The 22,185-nt window shown below is 38.6% G+C and overlaps 1 long non-coding RNA gene across 3 annotated transcripts; it reads right to left on the minus strand.

Moving 5' to 3' along the window:
* Window positions 1–14,019: 14,019 nt before the first annotated feature.
* Window positions 14,020–18,565, minus strand: LOC107762953 (uncharacterized). Of its 3 annotated transcripts, none has more exons than XR_012698548.1 (3): window positions 18,128–18,565; window positions 17,713–17,758; window positions 14,020–16,869 (listed from the first exon to the last, which is right to left on the minus strand). It is a non-coding gene; the product is annotated as an uncharacterized LOC107762953 (long non-coding RNA). The 3 variants fall into 3 exon arrangements; XR_012698549.1 differs by having other exon boundaries at window positions 14,020–14,888; window positions 18,128–18,564; XR_012698550.1 differs by having other exon boundaries at window positions 14,020–14,352; window positions 18,128–18,562.
* Between the last annotated feature and the right edge of the window lie 3,620 nt (window positions 18,566–22,185).

Consider the following 22,185-nt stretch of genomic DNA (forward strand, 5'->3'; position numbering starts at 1 on the left):
TTGGAAATTAATTCCAATATGAATTTTCTTATGCAAATAATTAATTTAAGCGAGCTTAAGAATAAGTGTTAATATAATTATCTAAATTTGTATTAATGAAGGTTTTGCTTTATGCTGAGTAATTTCTATGTCAATTGATTATTTTTGGGTGTTATATACCTTGTGTGGAGCCTTGGGCTATTTGTTGTGAAATTAATTAATTTTGTTATATCTTTGGAATTTGGTTGTGGCCATTGGGCAAATTGTGATATGAATTAATTTTATTATATTGTCATGTTAATTTCCCGTGTAAAGTATTGTGTTGTGTGAGTTACTATTTTGGGGAGATAAGGGTGGCATTTCACCGTTGATATTATGTGGGTATAAGGGTGGCATTTCACTGTTGTTGTGTTTGTTGGAATATTATCTGGGCGGAGCCATAAGGGTGGCTATAGGAGCGATAAGGGTGGCAATAAGAGCGATAATGGTGGTTATTGATATTGTCTGGGAGGAGCGATAAGGGTGGCTATTGATATTGTCTGGGCAGAGCGATAAGAGTGGCTATAGGAGCGATAAAGATGGTAATAAGAGCGATAAAGGTGGCTATTGTCAGAGACGATATGTGATGATGTGGGGTTGTGGTGTTGATAACTTTAATGTGATGTTGTGATTTCCTTGTGTTTATTTCTATACCTTGTGAAACTTGTCTTGTGTTGGTAAATTGATAACAATCTGATTTATGTTGAAATTGAGAGCCTGTGGCTATTGCCAGGCGGATTATAAAATGAAATGTGGGCATGAGGTGCCGTGAGTAAATAATGAGAATATTTGGCACGTGAATTGTCTGTACAGTAGTGATATGAAATGTGGGCACGAGGTGCTGTGATGAAATGATAATGATAATTAGCATGTGAATTGTCCTTGCAGTTGTTATATGAAATGAGGGCACGAGGTGCCGTGGAAATATGATGATTTAATTATGGGCACGAGGTGCCGTGGAAATATAAAAATGGGCCGAGACCCGTGTTTACGAAAAATATAAAAATGGGCTGAGACCCATATTTTTATGATTATGAAATAAGGTGTCACATGGTGACTTTTTAATTGAAAGAATTATATTCAAAATATTTATTTGGAAGGATTTTTACTTAAAAGTATAATATGAAAGAATTTTATTTGAAAGATATTTATTTGAGGAAATTATATTTGAAAAGATTTATTGAAAGAATTATATTTGAAAAATAATTATTTAAAAAAATTATATTTGAAATAGAGTTATCTGGAATAATTATATGTGAAAGACATTTATTTGAAGGACTTGATTTAATTGGGTGTACTTGTGTTTATTAATTGTTGAGTGATATTAATGGTATTCTTGTTGTCTGCTGTGCATATCACTGGTTGTTCCATGTTGTCCTATTGTTATTTGTTTCCTATTATTTTGTATATTATATTGCACAGGTTATTAGACTAGTGAGTGTCTTGACTGTACCTCGTCTCTACTCCATTGAGGTTAGTCTTGATACTTACTGGGTACCGACCGTGGCGTACTCATACTACACTTCTGCACATTTTTGTGCAGAGCCAGGTATTGAAGATAACGGACTTGAGCAGAGTTAAAGCGGGATCGTAAGTATTCAAGGTAGAGCTACTTGGTTGTCGCAGTCCCTTGGAGTCTTTTCATTTCATTGTACTGTTAATTTGTAATCAAATCGTATTGTATATTCGGTGCTCGTGATCATTCCATGTATTCAGTTAGAGTTCGTGACTCAGCACTACCAGTCTTGGTAGGTTGTGTATTGTAATTATTTCCGTTGTTAGATTTTAATTCAAAAAAATGGATTCAAAATGTAATAGAAATTGGCTTACCTAGTCTTAGAGACTAGGTGCCATCACGACGTCTATGGTGGGATTTTGGGTCGTGACATCATCATATTGACGCTCTCTGATACGATCATAAAGAGAAGACTAAGAAACCATACAATCCAAAACTCGGCTCGGCTCGAAAACATCCAATCTGCCAAACTAGTTGGCCAAGGCCTGAACATCTAAGGCTAACGACCTCTCTGCTAATGGTCGATATGCTAAACTGCCCAAACTCTCCGCATTGCGACTCAAGGTATCGGCCACCACATTGGCATTCCCGGGATGATAGATAATGGTGATGTCATAATACTTAAGCAACTCCAACCATCTCCACTGCCATAAGTTAAGATCCTTCTATTTAAACAAATGTTATAGACTCTGGTGGTCAGTGACAACCTCACAAGGAACACCATACAAATAGTGCTGCCAGATCTTCAAGGCATGAACAATAGCTGCTAACTCGAGGTCGTGGACATGATAATTCTTCTCATGCACCTTCAGTTGTCTAGACGTGTAGGCAATCACCTTACCATCCTGTATCAATACCGTGCCAAGACCAATGCGCGACGCATCACAATACACCATATAGGACCCCAATCCGGTAGGCAACACTAACACTAGGGTTGTAGTCAAAGAAGTCTTGAGCTTTTGAAAGCTTTCCTCACAATCCTCGGTCCACCTGAACGAAGCACCCTTTGGGTCAATCTGGTCATAAGTGCTGCAATAGATGAGAAACCCTCTACAATCGACGGTAATACCCCGCCAATCCAAGAAAACTATGGATCTCCGTAGTTGAGGATGGTCTGGGCCAACTCTGCACTGCTTCAATCTTCTTCGGGTCTATCTTGATCCCCTCACTCGATACTACATAACCCAAAAATGCCATTGAATCTAGCCAGAATTCACACTTCAAAATTTTTGCATACAACTTCTTCTCCCTTAAGGTCTGAAGCATAGTCCTCAGGTGTTGCTCATGATCCTCCCGACTCCGGGAGTACACTAGAATGTCGACAATAAACACAATTATGAAGGAATCAAGATAGGGCTGAAATACACTGTTCATTAAGTGCATGAATATTACTGGGGTGTTGGTCAACCCAAAAGACATCACAAGGAACTCGTAATGACCATACCGAGTCCTGAAAGCAGTCTTCGGGATATTTGGCTCCCGAATCTTCAACTGATGATAGCCTGAACGCAAGTCGATCTTAGAGAACACTCTGGCACCCTGAAGGTGATCAAATAGGTCATCAATACATGGAAATGGATACTTGTTCTTCACTGTAACCTTGTTCAACTGGCGATAATCAATACACATTCGCATAAAACCATCCTTCTTCTTTACAAACAAGACAGGAGCTCCCCAAGGCGACACACTGGGCCAAATGAAGCCCTTATGGAGCAATTCTTGCAACTGTTCCATTAATTCTTTCAACACTTTTGGGGCCATCCGATAAGGTGGAATAGAAATGGGCTGAGTGCCCGGTAACAAATCATTGCCAAAGTCAATATCTATGTCAAACGGCATGCCCGGAAGATTCGCTGGGAATACATATTAATAGTCCCTCACTACTGGAACAGACTCGACGGTAGGAGTATCAACACTGACATCTCTCACATAGGGAAGATACGCATCACACTCATTCTCAACCATACGTTGAGTTTTAAGAAATGAGAGAACCCTGCTAGGAACACGATCTAAGGTACCTCTCCACTCAAGCCGCGGTAGACCTGGCATAGCCAATGACACTATCTTGGAATGACAATCAAGGATAGTATGATAGGGCGACAACTAGTCCATGCCCAAAATGACATCGAAATCCACCATACTAAGCAATAATAAATCGGCTCTGGTCTCAAAACCACTAATAACAATCAAACACGACCGATACATACGGTGAACTTAGAGAATCGCAGGATACACCCAAATGCGGGGCAAAATAAGATGACTCATAGGAATAAGTGGACCCTAAATCAAATAAAACTGATGCATCTCTATGACAGACCAGAACAATACCTGTGATAATAGAATCTGATGCAACTGCTTCTGTACTAGCAGGAAGGGCATAATATCTGGCCTGGCCTCCTACTCTAGTGCGAGCTCTACCTGTCCGACCTTCACCTCTAGCTGGTTGTGCAAGTGGGGTGGTAGCTGGTGATGTAACCATAGCCTGAGGACCTGGTGGAGCACGCGGTGCCTGAGAAATCTGTGGAGGTGCACCCCTCCTAAATCTGGGGCAATCCCTCACCATATGGAGAGTGTCGCCACACTCAAAACAAGCTCTGGGAGGGCGTGGCTGTTGTGGCTGGCTCAGGCCAGGTCTGCTGGACTGGCCATTAGGAACACCCAGTGCATGAGGTACACTAGACAATGGCGGTGCATAATAAGGATCCTGGGGCCTAGTAGCGGCCGGAGTATTGCTGGCGGCTGGAAGTCCTAAATGAATAGGACGACCCATATAACCCCTGTCCTAACGAGCTGCCGCTGGGGCACGAGTACTACTATAAGTGACAGACTCTCGAGACCTCTTGGCCTCTCTCTCCTCTATATCTTGAGTCAGCATGCCCTCTAACCTCCTATGAATCCCCACTACATGTTGATACGTAATATCCATCTCCAACTCTCGGGCCATGCTCAATCTGATACTAGGGTTAAGCCCATCAATAAACCGATGAACCCGCTCTCGAACAGTAGCAACCAAGGCTGATGCATGCCTGGCCAAATCACTGAATCAGATCGCATACTTTGACACGGTTATAGAACCCTTGCGCAACTTCTCAAACTCTGCGCTCCACGCATCTCTGAGATTCTGGGGAACATACTTCCTCAAGAACATAACTAAGAACTGAGTCCAAGTGAGTGAAGCTACCTCAGCCGGACTATCCAACTCGTATGAGCGCCACCACTGATAGGGAGCTCCTCTAAGCTGGAACTTAGTGAAAGAACCCCACTAGTCTCCGCAACACCCATAGTACGGAGGATGCGGTGGCACTCCTCAAGAAAACCCTAGGCACCATCTGACGCCAAGCCACTAAAAGTAGGAGGGTGGTACTTCTTGTACCTCTCAAGCCTGAGCTGCTCCGCATCAGAAGCTGTTGTCCTAACCTCGGGCTGAACTGGGGCTACCGGCTGCATCGGTATGATCTACGGAACCTGGTCAACCTAAACCGGCTGCTCTGGGGTATCGGCAACAGGAGTCTATGCTCCTCCCCCGGTCTGAGAAATGGCAGGAGCAAGGGGTATCAATCCTGCCTGAGCCAAGGTGCTGAACATGCTCAGAAATTGGGCTAAAGTCTCCTGGAGGGCTGGTGCAATGACAGGCGTCTCAAGTGCCTGTCCTCCAACTAGAGCTACTGGTGGCTCCTCTGTAGCATCTCGTGCGGGTGCTCTGGACCCACCACGTGGACCTTCTCGGCCTCTACCCGGCCCCGGCCTCTCGCGGCTCTAGAAGGGGGCGCGGGTGTCTGGTCATCTGATCCAACTGTACGTGTCATCACCATCTGTGAGAGAATAGAAAGACACAAATTTAGAATCCGAAGTCAAAATCTCGCACGATAAGGAATCAAGGAAGTGAATCTATTTCTAACAGTTCCATATCATCTCGAAGATAAGTACAGACGCCTCCGTACCGATCCGTGAGACTTTACCAAACCTGCTTGTGAATCATAACACCTATAAACCTAGTGCTCTAATACCAACTTGTCACGACCCTATTTTCCCTCTGTAGGATGTCGTGATGGCACCTAGTCTCTAAGACTAGGTAAGCCTAACAATTTTCGAAATAACTGAATAACAATATGAACCCAAATCATAACACATGAAATATAAATAGAAACTACGATTTAAATAATTACAACTCCCAAAATGCAGTAGAAATAAGTCACAAGATTTTAAGAGCAAATACTAAGTGTCTCTATACATTAAAGTCTAAAGAGAATAAGAAAAACAACTAGGGATAGAGGGGGACTCCGAGGTTTACGGACGCTGGCAGATATACCTTGAAGTCTCCACGTGCGGTCCAACTCACTGGTATCTGGTCTGGTGGGAAGAACTTGGATCTGCACAAAAAGGTGTGGATAAGTGTAGTGTGAGAACGCCACAACGGTACCCAGTAAGTGCCAAGCCTAACCTCGGTAGAGTAGTGACGAGTTTAGGTCAGGGCCCTACTGGTTTAAAAGAAAAGTAAGGCAGAAGATATAATAATATTTTGAAATGACTGAGAATTTAAACAACGAGAAGTTTCAAAAAATAACAGCATAACAAATAGAGGTAAATAACAAGGGCTCTCCCGAGGTACCGCCTCATAGTCCCAAATGTAAATATGCAAGACAAGGGGATCTCCCAAGGAACCGCCTCGTAGTCCCAAAGTAAATATGCAAGACAGAGGGATCTCCCGAGTAAATGCCTCGTAGTCCCAAAGTAAATACGCAAGACAGGGGGATCTCCCGAGTAAGCATCTCGTAGTCCCAAAGTAAATATGCAAGACAGGGAGATCTCCAGAGGTACCGCCTCGTGGTCCCAAAGAAAATATGCAGCAGATAACCGAACCGAAGGAACAACGAATTTACAGCAAAAAATCCTACAGTTAAAGATTAAATTCAAATCAAGGGAAGCAGGTAATTCAACTAAGCATGTTGCACAAATTGCCAGTAAGAGTTAAGGCACGTAGACATGCGATACTAGGCTAATCATGATCACTATATATGCTAAGGCAACTCGGTTAAGGAAATTAAAAGAAGACAACTCAGCAAGAACCGAAATTTCCACAATAAGCCCGTGTATGCACTGGTCACCTCACATACACGGCGCTCACATATCACAAACTGTTACAACAGTACCAAATCCTAAAGGGATTTCCCCAACACAAGGTTAGACAAGTCACTTACCTCAAATCTCACTCAATTAATCGATAAGGATGCATTTCCCTCGATTTTCCGGCTTCGAATGGCCCAAATATAGCCAAAAGCAATTATATACCATGAATACAACTACAAGAAACTAATTTAAATAATAAATCTACCACTTTAGCAGAAAATCGAAAATTCACCCCAAAAGGTCGATCCGAGACCACGTCTCGGAATCGGGTAAAAGTCACAAAATACGAAAACCCATTTGATATCGAGTTCACCCATACCAAAATTACCAAAATCCGACATCAAGTCGGCACTCAAATCCCCAAATTTAACTCTCCAAATCCCTAGCCTTAAACTCTCAAATTCCACCTTAAACACACACAATCTAGGTGGAAAAATAAATGGGGAAATAAGGTTATTGATTAAAAATAAGTATAAGAGACTTACCTCAAGAAATCTCTGAAAAATGCTCTCAAGAATCGCCAAAATCCAAGCTCAAAATTTTGAAATAAAGCCAAAATCGCGAACCCTTGTATTTAAGTGTTCTGTCCAGCACTTCCGTTTCTGCGGAAACTTAGCCGCAACTGCGGCGTCGCAGAAGCGAAAACTTATCCGCTTTTGCGGGTGCGCATCTGCGCATACTCGTCCGCTTCTGCAGGTGCGCATCTGCGCATACTCATCCGCTTCTGCGGACATGCCTCCCAAGCACTCGTCCGCTTCTGCGATCACTCTCCAACGGGAGCGACTCCGCTTCTGCAGCCTTCAAGTCGCATCTGCGACCATTGGCCAATTCCCCCAGCCCCACATCTGCTCCCAAATGCTCGCTTCTGCGGGCTCGCACCTACGGTCAATCTTGCGCAGGTGCGATTACACTAGAACTGGTGCCTTCAGCCATTCTCACAAGTCCAAATTTGATCCGTTAACCATCCGGAATCCACCCGAGGCCCCCAGGACTTCAACCAAATATACCAACTAGTACTAAAATATCCTACGGATTTAGTCGAGCCTTTAGATCACATCAAACAATCCCAAAAATACGAATTGCACATCGATTCAAGCCTAATGAACTTTAAAACTTCAAACTTCTACATCCGATGGAGAAACTAAACAAATCAAGTCCAATTGAACTCAAAATTTGCAAGTAAGTCATAATCAACATTACGGACCTACTCAAACTTCCGGAATCAAAATCCGACTCCGATATCAAAAAGTCCACTCCCGGTCAATCTGCCCAAAAATAATCCCATTTTTCAACTTTCTCCAATTGGCGCTAAAATGACCTACGGTCCCCCAATTCAACACCCAATCACTCTCCTAAGACCAAAATCACCATGCGAAACTATAGAAACCATCAAAACTCTATTCTGGAGCCGTCTTCATACAATTCAAACTACAGTCGATTCCTACGACTTAAACTTCCATTTTAGGGACTATGTGTCCCATTTCACTCTGAAATAAAAAATAAATCCTCCCGACAAGTTACGTAACCACAAAATAAAATAGAGGGAGCAATAAATAGGGATTCAGGGCTAATACTCTCAACACGACTGGCCGGGTCATTACATTGATAGAGAGCGCTTTTCTTACGAGACTTTTAAGTACTTACTTTACATGTCTAAGGACAAATGTAGGACCATTTTGCATGTGTTATTACTATTATTCTTTTGCAACAATCTAAAAGAGACATATTGTTACACAAAGAAGATACAAGATACATATTATGAATAATTCAAAAGAGTGAATATATACCGAGACCACAGAAGAAAGATATTTGTTTTCCGAAGAAATTAAAATCAAACGGTGTGGTATGCTGTCCGTCGATTAGCATACACACACTACTAGAAAATGTTAAATTTCCGACCACTATATCCGTCGGTAATCGGTCGAAAATCTAATATTTCCGATGAATTTTAGGTGGTCGAAAAATTGATGGTCTTAAAATATTTGCGACGGAATCTGTCGGAAACTTCCTACCGTTTTAGTCGCAACTGGGAAAAGTCGAGTTGACCTAATAAAATAACTTTCGACCATTTTGGTCGGTAAATTTACAATCGAATCCGTTGCAAATTTAAAAATAAATATTAATTAATAATTAATTTTCTGACCGCTTTGGTCGGTACCATTAATAATTAATTATAATTATATTCAAATTCTCCGACTGAATCGATCGGAAATAATAAAAATAACGAAATAATTAATTAAAACTTTCGACCACTTCCGTCGCAGATCTGGGAATTCCCATTTACAGTTTTCGACCAAAGTGGTTAGAAATCAGTCACAAAATTTGATAAATTTTAGCAGAATTCTATTGTATTATAAGCTACATCCCCTGCCAAATCAAACACCCAATATCATAGTTGCTCAATCAATTGAGCCAAAAACATCAAATATCAAACTAGTTTAAACATAACAAAACCATTTAACAAGTGTAAATTCTATTAAGCTATATCAGAGTCTAAAAGTTTCAACCATTCAAGTATAAAACACATTAAGCAAATAACATTTACATGCAACCAACGAACCAATTCTAAAAACCAAGTCGAAACCAATCAAGTTTCAGTTTAATACTAGTTTACACATTCCAAATATTACTCCTCATCAAATTCAGTCTCCTCATTGTTAGATTCCTCCATTGTATGTTGGTTGCCATGCTATTTCATGAATGTCCGCATCATACTTATTGTTTCTTAAGCATTATTCTATTATTACGACAATTCATTAATTTGTATCCGCATGTCTCAATTTCTTCGGGTGAAGCAGAAACACTATTAAATAATGCGACTGGACGACTGAAGGATGGTTGTACTCCAAATCCGTAGACTCTACCTTTATTTATTTTCATGAGAAATAAAGAAAAAAATGATAAATATTATATAAAACTAATATTACTACAAAATTCTAGTATTAAAAAGAATATTACTAATATTAAAACGATTATTACTATTATTAAAATGATTATTACTACAAAATTATATACCTTTATTTACTCCACCGACTGCCTGTGTCCATATTGAAGTCATATCTTTGGGCGACGATTGAAAACTAGGCTGAGTTCGTTGCCATTCCTCCAATTTTCTTTGATACCCTTCCTGAATTAAAAATAATAAATATTATATAAACAAACTATTCTTAACAAAACAAACGTAGTATTGAATTTAGAATTTTACATATGTCTCTGATGCACGTGGTTCAACCCATCCTTCTCTTGTACCCTCCTCCTCCTCCTTCTTTATATTCTTCTTATGTGTCTCCTCAAACACATGAGCATGAGACACATTTTCATCTTGTGCCTTTTCCTACCAAAATTTAAAATATGAGTTAATATATGTTCTATAACATATAGTAATATACTAAGAAAAATTTTATATTTAAATTACCAATCTCAATCGATGAACTGTAAAACTAATTGAACTTCTGTGCGCATTGATTCACCCTTACTGGAGGCTCTGTTTGCCTTTCTTTTTTCACTCTTCTGCTTCCATTCATCGGTATCTCACTTCTTCAGAAGTTGAATCCAGACGTCTTGACGCAACCATTCGGGCTTGCTGCCACCTTTCTGAGAGACAAAATGAGTATCTTTAATCCTTTTTTGAGTTCTTTTCTCGAAATTAGCATTCACTTGAATTTCATGTTGAGCCTTCCATACACACTTAGTCTACAATTAAAACAAAAGTTAGACGAGCACAATAAATGTTATAAATTTTTTATTTGTTTGTACCTTAAATTGATGCCACATATTCACTCTAATCTAATATGGTATCTCTCTCCAGAAATTCCACGGCTCTTTAAAAAATGGCTTCGAATATTTCACAACCATATGTGTGGCCTGAGAGCCTCCAATATCCAGTCTAGAATACTATGAGTAGATGTTGATAGAGATGATAACGGAGTGGACAATGATGGAGGCACAAAAGACAAACCATCTTGCTGACTGTTATGGCCGTCCGGGCATGGAATCAATGGTGAGACACCATGCTGACTAGCAGGATCACGATAACTCAAAGGTGGTAAAGCAGGTGTGGGCATAAAATTAATGGCAGTGGAGGCTGAACCACTATTGGTCAGCATGAAATAATTTTATATTGTGCTAGACGGGGGACGAGAGGGGGAGGGGAGGGGAGGGGGACTCTGAAAAACTCGTATGGTAATGAAGTCGACCGACAAAGATGAGAAAAACTAGGAGGAGGACTCATACTAGGCATATGTGAAGGAATGTGACTTGTAGATGGCAACGTATTTTTTTTCTTCTTAAATTGTTTTTGTTCTTTACCCTTAGAAGCCATCTGTGTAATTTAAGTTAAATAAATATAAAAAATCAACATATCATAATATGGAGTAATTCTTTTACATATTAAAATGATTAAAGAAAGAGCATATGAAAAGTCTAACAAGATATAAGAATAAAATAATAACATAAGAAATCAAACAAGTCATAAAACACACAAACAACTCAATCCTCATCACTTTCTTCTTATTGATCATATTCATCATCGCTTTTTTTCATTTTCATCATATAATTCTTCATCCTCATTTACTTTATATTCATCACTTGAATCTCCGTCCCCGTTTGCCATGGATGTTCCTTCCTCATACTCACTTTGATTTGATCTAAGGACTGAAGGATCAAATTCTTCATAGAGACCTTCATTATCATGCAATTACCTTCTAGTTCATCATTCACCATTGCTTCAACACTTGATTGTACGCTACATCTAATGCATCCTTGACTTCAACTTTACGAGTTTTATTTTTATCACAACCCGCTATGAAACCTTCTTCTTGCATAAAGGATAAAGTGCGTAATACACCTATTTCATATTTTTTGCATTGATAATTGGGTCATATAGTCTATACCTCCCCTTGTGCTTTATTTCAACTATTTTATATAGAGGATGCACCTTTGTACCTCTAGTAGGTGTTGGATCATACCAATTATAGTGAAAGAGTACCAACTTTTTCTTCAGCCAACCAACACTATACCCGAGTTCTAATATCTCTTGAAGTACATCATAACAATCAACATCACCTTTCACATACACACACTACTATTATTGAGTTTTTATCCCTTAGACCATTCTTTTGTATGAAACTTATACCCATTGATGGAGTACCTAGACATAATTATGACTTTAGGGTTAGGTCCCCAAGCAATATCATGCAAATATGAATCATTTACGCTATTATCTGGAATATGAACCTAGAGCGAACCCAATAACAGTTAGAATTTAAAAGGTATGTACAAATGATAATAATTTGCATTGAAACAAACTTCGCCAATACATACAAAGTGTTTAAACCATTTTGCAAACCTAGGACAACATGCTCATGCCCATATGTACCCACAAACCAACTGTCCGACAAAATTGAAACTTTCATTAGTTAAAATGATTGATAATTGATCTTGAATGTAAGTCGGCAATATAAATGTACACTTACGTATAATAAGGTTGGACCTCGGGAGAATTTAGTAGAGCATGTGTTGTAGCCGACTTTAGCTCCATCTCAGTCAAATATAGTGTTGGACTACGTTTTGGAACGCCTTTTTAGGTTGATTGAATAGGGAATGTGCTAATGGATCGGTATTGCCTGCATCATCATGCCGATCAGGTCTATTTCTTAAATATGTTACATCATGTTCAAAATAATAAGAACAAAAATAAGAAGTTTCTCTAGTTAGATATGCCTCACATATCGATCTCTCAATCCTTGATCTATTTTTCACGGTCCCTTAAAATCATAGCATGGTTTTAAGATGAAATAATGTTTAACTAAAACACGTAAGGATAATTGAATAAAGATAATTACCTCTCGAAGGGATACATCCATCTACATTGAACTAGCCCTCCTAGGCGTACCTCTTATACAAGGTGAATTAGAAGATGTTTCATGACATCGAAAAAACCAAGCAGAAATATTTTTGCCAACTTGTTTAAAGTTAAGATGAATGTTACTGTCTATGTAAGCTAGGTTCTCCTCCCTCAATGTGCTAAAGCACAACTCCTTAAAAAATAAGCATATCTCTATGATGGGCTTCCATATTTTAGCAGGCAAAGCATTGAATGTATTAGGCATCAAAGATTCCATGAAAATGTGACAATCATGGTTTTTGATAGACGTCAACTTTCCTTCTTTCATGACAACACAATGCATAAAGCCTACCAAACGGACTAGAGCCCGAGAGACGGCTTGTGCTACCGGAAGTGTGCCGGTCTGGGCCACACTCTCCATAAGGCCTACCAAACGGACTAGAACGTCCTGAAGCATTGGAGTGGCTATGAACCCCTCCGAGACCTGAGCTGGTCCAACAGGTACAGTCTGAGTTGGAACCTGCGCATTAAAATCTACCTGAGGCTCCACTACGGGTGTTGCCGCTCGAGCTCTTGGCTGAGCTCTACCTCTTCCTCTGGCGCGACCTCAGCCTCGACCTCTACCTCTGGTCATAGCTACCACAGGGGGCACAGGCTCCTGTCCGGTTGTAGATGCGGTGCATGTTCTCGCCATTTGCGAGGGAACAAGAGTAGAATGGATTAATCATCAATGATAGAATAAATTCGCACGATAGAGAAAGAAAGTGGTGACATTTTTCCTAAACTCTATAGCCTCTGGGAAATAAGTACATACGTCTCTGTACCAATCATCTAGACTCTACTAAGCTTGCTCGTGACTCGTAAGACCAAGGCAACCTAGTGGTCTGATACCAACTTGTCACGACCCGAAAATCCCACCCTCGTGACTGTGATGGAGCCTAACATTTTCACTTGCTAGGCAAGCCAACATTAGATAAATTTTTAAGCCATTTTTAAACCAATCAAATTTAATTGATGACAATTACTGAAATAACTGAGATAAAGCTAAAATAAAGTGTGAAAAGCCATAACAACTGAAATATCCAAATACAATCCCGAATCTAGTGTCACAAATGCACGGGCTACTAGAATAATACAGATAAATGTCTGAACGAAAGTAAAGCGGTCTGAAATAAAATACACAACTAAGATAAAGTAGAAGGGGACTTCAAGGCTGCGAACGCCGAACAGTTGTACCTCAAGTCTCCATACTAATAGTCAACCCGAGCAATCTACTGACCACCACTGGGACCGACTCCAAAATCTACACAAGAAGTGCAGACTGTAGTATGAGTACAACCAACCCCATATAATATGTAAGTGCCGAGCCTAACCTCAACGAAGTAGTGACGAGACTAAGGCATGCCACTTACAATAACCTGTATGCAGTACTAATAATGATAGGAAAGGAAAATACGGAAACGAAATATGGCAGTTAGCTCATGAAAACAACTCAATCCTAAAAGAAAACCACTAAATATAAGAAATACCAATCCTTTGAGTCTCGTACGAAAGTACAAAAGCCAACACAATACAACAGGGAGGAGAAAACACATAAATTGTTGCAACGTGTAACCCAATCCCACCGTACAACACAATCCTACCTTATTCGACCATGTAAATTTCAATAATAATAAGTAAATATATGTTGCGGCGCGCAACCTGATTCCACCATATAATTAGAGTCAATACCATAATTCTCTCTTATTTCACCATATCAATCCTTCACCTGTTGCGGCGCGCAACCCGATCCCACCATACAACATAAATCCTCCCTTATGCCACCTGTTGCGGCATGCAACCCGATCTATAAATAAATAAGTGCAATCAATTTAACAACTCGAAACAAAAGAATCTTTACGATTAACGAATATGAAAGCTACAAATCAAGAAGGAATCTCGTACCAAATCATGAAAGACTACAACTAATACGAAGCAATAAGACAAGTCAAATATATGATAGTTAAAGGATAGAAGTAAGACAATTAAGGCATGTATCAGTTAAGCATGTGAGCATGGAAGAAATTAACATCTATAATTGCGAGAATAATAAATTACAAGTAGCAAGTTAAAGCATAGGAAGCAATTAAGGCATGTAACAATCAAGACATGGAATGCTATAATTAATGAAATATGGGTAGATATGAAAACAAGTAATTGACGGTGTATAGATACTCGTCACCTCGCATATACGCTGTTACTCATGAAAATTCACATAGTACATAGCTCAATGGTTCATATTCCCTCAAATCAAGGTTCGACCCAAGACTTACCTCACTCCGCAATCAACTCAAGATTCAACCATGGCCTTGCCTTTCGAACAAGCCTCCAAACCAACCAAATCTAGCAAATTATTAACCAAACGATTCAAAATAAGCCTTAGAAACTACCCACAAATGAAAGAGGTTCAGTTTAGATCATTATTGAAAAAGTCAACCCTAGGTACGCTTGATCAAAACCCGAGGTTTGGACCAAAACCCGATCACTCATTCACCCGTGAGACCGATAATGCAATTCAATTCGAAATCCGACCTCAATTCGAGGTCTAAATCCCAATTTTACAAAAATTCCTAATTCTACCCAAATCCCTAATTTCTATCATGGAAATCCTATATTTGTTGTTAAAATCTTATGAAATATAATGGGTAATTGAAAGAAAGTATATTAGAGTCACTTACCAATGAATTTAGGAAGAAAAGCTACTTGGAAAAATCGCCTCAAAGGTGTTTAGGGTTGAGAATTTGAAAGAAATAAGCTATTTCCCGTTTTCTCCTTCTTTTGTCCAAGCGCAGATGTCGCAATTACGAACCCCGCAAATGCGAGAAATCTTTCGCAAATGCGAAAGTCCCCCATCTCCGCTGCCATCTCAAATGCGATGGTTTTGTTCGTAAATACGAACTTGGACTTCCGCAATTGCGACCGTTTGATCGTAAATGCGAACCCCCCCCCCCCCCAAGTACTACTTCGCAAATGTGAACTACTTGTTCGCAAATGCGAACCTGACAGAAGACATGAACGTTCGCAATTGTGAACACTGACCTTACAATTGCGAGGTCAGAGACATGCACCAGAACCAACAATTTCCTTAAGTTCAAAACTACTCCGAAGCCTATCTGAAACTCACCCGAGCCCTCAAGGCTCTAAACCAAACATGCACACAAGTCCAAAAATATCATACGAACTCGTTTGCGCGATCAAAACACCAAAATAATACCTAGAACTATGAATCGGACGCCAAAACGAATGAAATTTTCAACGAAGCTTAAGAACATGCAACTTTTCAACCGAACATCTGAATCACATCAAATCAACCCCGCTTTGCACCAAATTTTGCAAACAAGTCATATATACTCTAATGAACTTATACCAAGTTCCAAAACCAGAATCCGGACCCGGTAACAACAAGTCAAACTACGGTCAAACTCGAAAACTTCTTTAAACATTCAAACTTCTAGTTTTCAACAAATTTGATAAATCAAGGTAGGGACTTCCGAATTCGATTCTGGGCATACGCCCATGAAACCAAATCACAATATAGACTTACCGAGATCGTCAAAATACTGATCCGGGTCTGTTTGTTCAAAACGTTGACTGAAGTCAACTCAAATGAGTTTTAAAGCACGATTTCACATTTTTTTTAATTATCAATTTTTCACATAAAAATCTTTTGAAAAAAGACACGGACTGCGCACACAAATTGAGGAAGGCTAAACAGAGCTATTCGGGGTTTCGAAATACAGAGTTGAGGGTTAAAACTATAAATGATCTTTCAAGTCATCACAGTTTGAGTAATATAATTATACGATTTAATACTTAGTAATCTAACAACAACAGACAACTTGGAATGAACTGAACCTTCATAAAGCGGACAACTAGCTTCCTCTAATTATTTGAAGAAGCTCTTAACCTCCTCATTTGGTTCGGATTGAGCCCCTTTTGACATCTCAAAAGCGCCCCTCATCATTTCATTAAATCTAGAATTTTTAACATTATTGTCCGCTATGGGACTATCTTCTTCACCACCAAAGGAATTCTGAAAATCAACATCATCTACACTAGTATGACTCTCCCCGTGAACAGTCCACACATACTAATTTTCCATAAAACCCTTCTTATATAGCTGAACAGTAACAATATCCAGTCCCAATAATTTAACACACTTGCATTTCACACAAGGGAACTTAATCGTCCCTTCAATAAGGAAATCATCAAGTGTCTTTGCCTAAGCAATAAAAGCAGCAACCTCTTCTATAAATTTATCCCGCAACCCCGAACAATTCGGATGGTTCCTATTATGCATCCATCTACGATGCCCAAATAAAATCTACACAGAAAAAATTAGAAGTTGAAATTTTTATGTTATTTACACTAATTAATAAATTTTACTCTTCAAAGGGTACTTATCTAGATAGTTTAATTATATATTTTAGTGTAATTTGATATTTATCCATCTTATTTAGTAATCTAAAAGGGTTTTTGCATTTATCCATATGCATTAGTAAACTAAAAAGCAACAACAAGCATTAAACATTATACTCAAGAAACCTTAAACTTAAAACCATATCAAACCAATGAATTTATTATATTTAATAAACTTTAATCTTACAATCATTTTATAGGTTTACTTCACTATTGTTAAAATTATACTAGCTACATCACATAAATAATATAAAATACAATTGGAACTCTTTGCAAGATGAATCAAAATTAAAGCTATAATTATTCAAACACACTACTTAATACTAATTCAATAACAAATATACATTACAATGTGAAAATAAAGTCAAAATTGAATAGTTTTATTTCTAATTCTATAATATATATAAATTTACAATACAAAATGAAGATTACTCCTATTGAAAAACAAATCTCAACTTTCATTCACTTTTAATTTTTTATTCAACACAACAACAATAACAAGTTTAGTAATTTTCTACTAAGTGGAAAATGTTTTATTCGAAAGAAGCTTAATTTTCATATTACTCAAGGATCTAAACAATAGTTATTCAAGGTTAAAGAATAAATTATTCTTTCATTTCAACCCTAATTTCAATTCTAATCTTATCCATATTTAACCTAAAAAAATACTAATTTAAATTGCAATACAAACAAAAAGAATAAATATATTAACATTCAAGGCCGTAGAAATGATGAAGGAAGAACTTACCTCGCAGGAGAAGATGCACGCTGTCGGAGAAGGAGGTGCACGCTACCTAAAAAAGAAAAAAAGAAAAAAAGGTTAGAATTGAATTTGGCTGCGATAGGGATGAGGGAGAGAGGGAGGGAGAAAGTGCTATAGAGGTATATCGCCGGAAATTTGAGTCACGTTGAGTGACAGCGACCGGCGATTCATAGGTGGGCGAAGTGAGTGAAAGGGGTAACAGAAGAGAAAGAGAAGGAAACAAGAAGAAAGGAGTTGGGGGCTGGGTTATAAAAAGAATTTCCCACCGAATCGGTCGGTAAAAAAATTAAAATTCAAAATATCATTTTTTTCTGAACGATTTGGCCGGTAAATTACTGACAATTTATTATTTTAAAATTAAAATAATTTCCGAAAAGTGAAAAGTGGTCAAATGCAATACCTTTGACTTCCAAGAACCGTCCGAATCGGTCGCAAAAAAGTAATCTGTATTTTTGTGCCAAAACTTTGAGACTAACATTGTCGGAATATGGTCGAAATACTATAAGAAAATATTTAACATTATGTTTCTGATTTTCCAACAGAAACCATTGGAAATTTCCGACTACAATTTTCAGTCGAAAAATTTCGGTTGAAATTCTCTCATTTTCTAGTAGTGACAATTCTAACTTGGTCATCTCTCTGTGTGCTTTTGAGTCAATCAAGTGTGGTTGTTGTTGCGCAATTTTTGTCGTCAAAATAGACGGATAAGTTTCTTAAATAAGAGAAAAGAGTTTGACACCAAATAATCAAACTGAGGAGTTGAACAATCGATCAGTAGTTGATAGATACCAAACAGTCAAACAGCTCAAACTTCTGAAGCCGGATCTTGAGCTCGGCTGAGAATGGAAGGTAAGAAAGAAGTCTTTTGATGGCATACCTTTTAGCTAATCATTTTATAATGATCCGGCCGGTCGTTTTGAGTATTACAATCCTGTTCCCCCATTTACTGCTCAACTTGTGCTTTACAGTTGTTATATGACTTACCGGGGTAATTGGTTCGGGTCCGGTGAGGTTTTGAAATGAATTGGAACACTTAGTTCCAAGGTTTAAAGCTTAAGTCGAAATAGTTGACCGTATGTTGATTTATGGGTAAATGACCCCGGAATAAAATTTTGATGATTTCAATAGCTCCGTACGGTGATTTTGGACTTAGAAGCGTGTCCGAAAAATTAGTTGAAAGCCCGTAGCTAAATTAGGCTTGAAATGACGAAATTAGAAATTTAAGTTTGGAAGTTTGACCGGGGAGTTGACTTTTTGATATCAGGGTCGGAATTCGATTCTGAAAATTGGAATAGGTCCGTTGTGTCATTTATGACTTGTGTGCAAAATTTGAGGTCAATCGGACTCGATTTGATAGGTTTCGGCATCGAACATAGAAGTTAAAAATTCTTAGTTTCATTAAGCTTGAATTGGGTTATGATTCGTGGTCTTAGCGTTGTTTGATGTGATTTGAGGTTTCAACTAAGTTCGTATGATGTTTTAAGACTTGTTGGTATATTTGGTTAAGGTCCCGAAGGCCTCGAGTGAGTTTCAGATGGTTAACGGATCAAATTCGAATTTAGAACAAAACTGGAAACCTTCTGCCTTCTGATACAATCGCACCTGCGGAATTTGGCTCGCAGGTGCGAGCTCGAAAAAGCGAGCCTGGAATCGCAGAAGAGTGTGGTCCGTAGAAGCGACAACATGGTCGCAGATGCGGCCTGGGCTAGGAGGGCACTAAACCGCAGAAACGGACGCTTCTTCGCAGAAGTGAGTCCGCAGAAGCGAGAATGGCGTAGAAGAGGTTAAAAATTTCGCAGGTGCGGAACCTCTGGGCAGTGTACAAAAACAGAGGGGTACAAGATTTTCTCATTTTTGGACATTCCAAACACGGGTTGAGGCGATTTTTCAGAGGAAATTCACGGGAAAACTTGAGGTAAGTCACTTATGATCATTGTTAGTTAATAATATTGAATTATCATTGAGTATTTCGACTAGATTACGTGTTTTTGAGGTGAAATTAGAGGATTTGGGCCTAGGGATTTCAAAATAAGAATTTAAGATTTGGAGGTCGAGTTGATGTCGGAATTTGGTAAATTTGGTATGGTTGGACTCGTGGTTGAATGGGCATTCATATTTTATAACTTTTGTTGAGTTCCGAGACGTGGGCCCCACATGTGATTTTTGAGTGCAATTTCGGATTTTGTTGAAAAATTAGTATTTTCATATGGAATTAATTCTAATAATTTATATTGACTGAATCGAATTAATTGTGACTAGATACGAGGCTTTCGGAGGCCAATTCGCGAGGCAAAGACATAGAGGAATAAAGAATTACGCAGTTTTGAGGTAAGTAACATTTCTAAACTTGGTTCTAAGGGTATGAATCCCTGAATTTTTTGTTATATCAATTGTTGGAGATGACGCACATGCTAGGTGACGAGCGTGTGGTCGTACACCATAGAAATTGTGACTTAAATAAATTCTATGGAGTTGTAAAAATTAAAGAATCATGTTATTATCCGAATATTCTCCACGTGTTAGAGAAATTGAGCTGAGACTCGTATTAAAGATTACGTTTAGGCTACGTGCCGATATTTTTGGGACTCATAGGGTCGTGTTGCTATTGAATTTAATTATTTTAAAATGTACCTTTCATACTCAATCATGTTCATAAATTGTGAGGATATTTATGGGATCGGGGCTGCCCGCCTGCAGCAGGCCATATCGGCTTTAAATATATTATTATTATATGGATCGCGATTGCCCGCTGCAGCAGGCCATATCAGCTTTATATCACGCTTGGGCTGAAGAAGCCCCTCCAGAGTCTGCACCCCCACAGTGAGCGTAGATGATTTATATTCGGGATGGACTTCCCATGGCATGGACTTGCCTTATTTATTTATAATTGTGATGAATTCCCTGGACATGAATTTTGTCCGAATTATTTATATTTGAGGATAAATTACCCCTGGGCTAGATTGGCCTTATACGGTACTGAGTCACTGACTGGCAATTGATGTATACATATATGGGAATGATCTTCCCTATGATGGATTGGCCATATACAGTACTGAGTTCAACTATTGAACTTGAAAGCATGCCTACATTTCTGAACTGTTATTTTTATACTGGATTGTACCTGCTGAGCTCGTCATTACTTTCAGCCCAAAGGTTAGTCTTGTTACTTATTGAGTTGGTTGTACTCATACTACACTCTGCACCTCGTGTGCAGATCCAGGTGTTTCCGGAGACAGCGACTGTTAGATCTCAGAGTATTATCAGTTGGAGACTATCAAGGTAGTTGTCTAGCGTCCGCTGACCTTGACTCTCTTCCGTTCGGTTATTGTACTGTTCTATATTTTCAGATAGTGTTTTTATCAGTCAGACTTTATTATCATTTAGATGCTCATATACTCAGTGACACCGAGTTTTGGGAGTTTTTTATATCGGTATTTGTGAGGTTTTCTATTGCATTCAAACATTATGTTTTCAAATTTAAAAGATATTATGTTTTATTGAGGTTGTCAACTTTCCTAGTATTGAGATATGCGCCATCACGACATGCAGATTTTGGGTCGTGACACATTTGGTATAAATCATAAATGTGACCACTCTACGTTAACTCTTCTACATTTCTAATTTTATTCTTTTTGTATACTACTCTAATATTCACTTTTTCACAGAACACATAATTATGAGTATTTATATGAGTCATGACGTGGCTTAAACTTTAACGATTTAATAGAGGCAAGTAATCTAAGAGAGGAACTCATGAGTCATTTGGTCGTGGAACAAGTTATTCGGAGAATCCAATGACGGGATTATAATACAAAAACTAAATAGTGATGGATTTATTTAGTGAATATATTTTGATTGGGAGATGCTTGGTTTATTGGACTAAAAATGAAATACACAGAGTATAATATAACGTATGTATTTGGTATATACTAGATAAGTTTCGATAAATTTTAATTTCTAATTTTTACCTTAGATTTTTGTAAAGATTTTGGAGGAAGAGCCTCGAAAAAGAGCATTTTTTTCATTGTAGTATATTATCCGGGGATTAAATAGTCCCAAAATTATTATCCCACCCTCAATATGGGATAGAATAATAGAGTACCACAATTGTGGTTTAAATCAATCCGGGTTGCTAATTCCGACCTCAGAAATTTAATCAAACACGAGATAAAATAAATTCGCATATAATTTCAGGATTAATATCCCTTATACATGTCCGGCTCCATAGTAAGGCCATTATTCCAGCCCCACTCCGCCCCCCCCCCCCCCAAAAAAAAAAAAAAGGGAGGCCAATAAGCTTTTGCTTTAGGCTCAAATAATAAAGGCCCCAAAAATGTAATTATTTTAAAACATATTATAGAAATATGACACTTTGTAGAATGGTCTTTAACTTGTGATCCTGATTGTCCCATGGGCAAAATTTTAAGGTCAAAAGTCAAAGGTGTTATTCATGGGACA

Source organism: Nicotiana tabacum, chromosome 14 (genome assembly GCF_000715075.1).
Source record: "Nicotiana tabacum cultivar K326 chromosome 14, ASM71507v2, whole genome shotgun sequence".
Lineage (NCBI taxonomy): Eukaryota > Viridiplantae > Streptophyta > Magnoliopsida > Solanales > Solanaceae > Nicotiana > Nicotiana tabacum.